Genomic DNA, 2,903 nt, shown 5'->3' with positions numbered 1-2,903 from the left:
GCCGCGCGCCGGCCGCCAGCCAATCACCAGCCCCCGCAGCCCCGCCCCGTCCCGTCCTGTGCCGGTGCGGTGTCTGCGGGCTGGGTTCTGGAGTCATCCCCTGAGGGAGGGTAAGGGCGTGAGGAAGGCATCTGCAGGCGCGGCGGATTGCCTTCGAGGACAGACACCTGGAAACGCGGTGGCTCCCGAAGGACGGGAAAAATACCCAGAAACTCTCGGACGTTAATGATTTATTGACCAGAGTAAAAGGGGGAGGCGAGCGCGGGCGAGTCCTTGCCTCGCCGGGTCCTTGCCTCGCCGGGGCTGTTCCTCAGCTCCTTCCTCAGCAGCGCTGTGCCCGGCTTCCACCTTCTTGCCGTCAGCCCTTGCAGGATGCCAGGGGTTTAGGCTGGACTGGGGGGATTCTGGGTACACCTCGTAAAAATCGTAAAATTTTTCACCCTGCTAGGCCTGAGCTCTGGTTGAGGCAAAGGAGGAGAGGTGGCTGTGCCTGTTTGCAAAGGGGTGGTGGGGAGCGGGGCTCTTGGGCAGGCGGTGGCCCAGGCAGAGGTGTGGCTGTTGGGTCAGAACCGTCCTGCTGACCTGTCCAGACCAAACCCTACTGGCAGCCAGCCCAGTCCCCTGACGCTGTGGAACTTCTCTATGATGCACGTTCCGTGGCCTAATTCTACTCTGTCTCGTCTCCAGTACACCTGGAGGAAGTTACTGGTTTTGCCCACGTGGACTTTCTTCCACCTGAATCCATTCAAGAGGTCTTGTAACTTCAGAATCAGATTTCATTGTGTGTTACCACATGTTCTACTACAGTAGTGATTTTTTCTGTTAGTTGAATGGGACAATTTTTAATACTGTTGGCACTGGGTGAATACTGTGAAAAAAATTAGACTTTGGGCGCATCTTCAAATTAATACATGATCAGACCTAGGATATGACTGACAATGTAAAATATGTTTTATATATAATGTATATGTCATATAAAATGACAGAATAGTTGAGCATTTACAAGATTGAATACTTCCATAGTATTGTCTTATTTCATAATATTTTCCTTTCCTTTGGAAAAAGTAAGAAACATTCATGCAGACTTAATATATAGTGTATAATAGTGAAAAATGCCAGCTATTACAAAGAGAACAGAACTTTCACAGTCATCATTATACATTTCTCTTATGGGAATAGATGTAGAAGGATATTTTCATTCATGTATATTTTAAGTGCATTTTGTTTATTCTTATCTGTCTGAGAATAATAGCATATTAATAGTTTTGATTGTGGCTTTTTTTTTTCCCCTCCTACTAAGCTATGACACTTCTTTCTTTTGCTTAGATTTTTCTTGAACCTCTAGAGCTGGAGATGCCCAGGTTATGATTTGTGCAACTTTAAATTGTTTAATTTAGTGCCAAAATACACTAAACTTTAATGGCTTTCCTATCTATTGATTTGTATATGAAGTTTACATATTCATGTAAGGAATAAGGGAAATGAGTAGTGGAAAATGCAGACAGTAATGTTTTGAAAACCAGCAGATGGCTGTTGGAGTACACTTCCTCTGAGACCTAGATCAATAAAGGATTCATTTTAATGTTTGAACTCTTTTCTGTGTTTTCTATGACTTTAATTAGGCTGGCAGAAATAACTTCCTACTCTGTCAATGGGATCCTGTATAACTTTTCCCCTTGAGGATTCTGAAGTTGCCAGGCACACAGCATTGAGATGTGCCTGGGCACAGAGCTTGGCTTTTTCATAACTGTCTAGAAGATAACCAAATATCTGTTTAAATATCAGTATTTTTTGAAGAAAGAGCAAGACACATCCCAGCATTAACTCTCCAGCAACAATATTCATAGAGGCAATAGGTGGAAGATAGAAGTTATTACTTCTACCATACACACTTTTGGGAACACAGAAAACAGAGAGTAGACAATCTGTCAGATTGGCTTTCTGGTTTTATAATTTTATTTGCATTCACATACCATAACAATGACTGTGTTTGGAGTAACTATATCTCCAAAAATTGCAAGTGTAGATTATATAGTTGATTTTTAAGTCCATCCTTGAACAAGAGATAGTATCAGTAATGACTTAGCAATGCTGAAAAATTGTTTCTAGTAAAGCTGTTATTTAATAAACAGTTCTTTTGTTTAAACTATGAATTAAATACTTCAGACTAGCTTCCAGCTAAGTTATTCTAGCTTTGCGCTCTACTCAGTGCTTCATTTGTTATAAGTAATGACACTATGTGCTTTTAAGATTTTTTTGTAAGTATAATCTTAAGTGTAATATAAATATAGGAGTCTGTCTTGCCTCAGAGTGGCTTAATATACTAATTTATTTCCTAAAAAAACATTTCAGTTGGAAAAAGAAATAACATTTGCCTTTTAAATCCATTTGGAAAGGACACAGAAGAACCAGGGAAAGTTACATGGAATGTCTTGGAGTAGGTCCAATAAAAAAAACCCAGAAGGGGATTTGGGTAACCGAATCAAAAGTTGCAAATCTTACTGTATTGCTGATTCTCTGCTTCCAGGCCAATAATGTACTTAACTTAGTTCTCCATTATACATTAATTGGTTTACTTCTTGCTTACTGTTCAAATTGGCAGGGTAATTTGATAACTGTTTCGTGCTTGGTCCATCCAAGATGTAGAGACCAAACTCAATTGTATTTAACTCTTCAGAGAGGCTTAATATGTTAGGAGGTTTGAGGCCATGCATTATATAAAGGCTAATTTAGGATCTTTTCAACATTCAGTAGCAGTTATATAGTTATATAAAAATATAGTGAGAAGATGCTCTGCTCCACTTTTTCTGTAATGCCTGAGTAGATAAAGAACTTGCTCTCAAGTTGGAATACAACATTGTAAGCTTTTCCCAGCCTGATAGGGATTCAAACAGCAGTTTCTA

Source organism: Heliangelus exortis, chromosome 1 (assembly GCF_036169615.1).
Source record: "Heliangelus exortis chromosome 1, bHelExo1.hap1, whole genome shotgun sequence".
NCBI lineage: Eukaryota > Metazoa > Chordata > Aves > Apodiformes > Trochilidae > Heliangelus > Heliangelus exortis.
Note: the sequence above shows the minus strand (reverse complement) of the source record.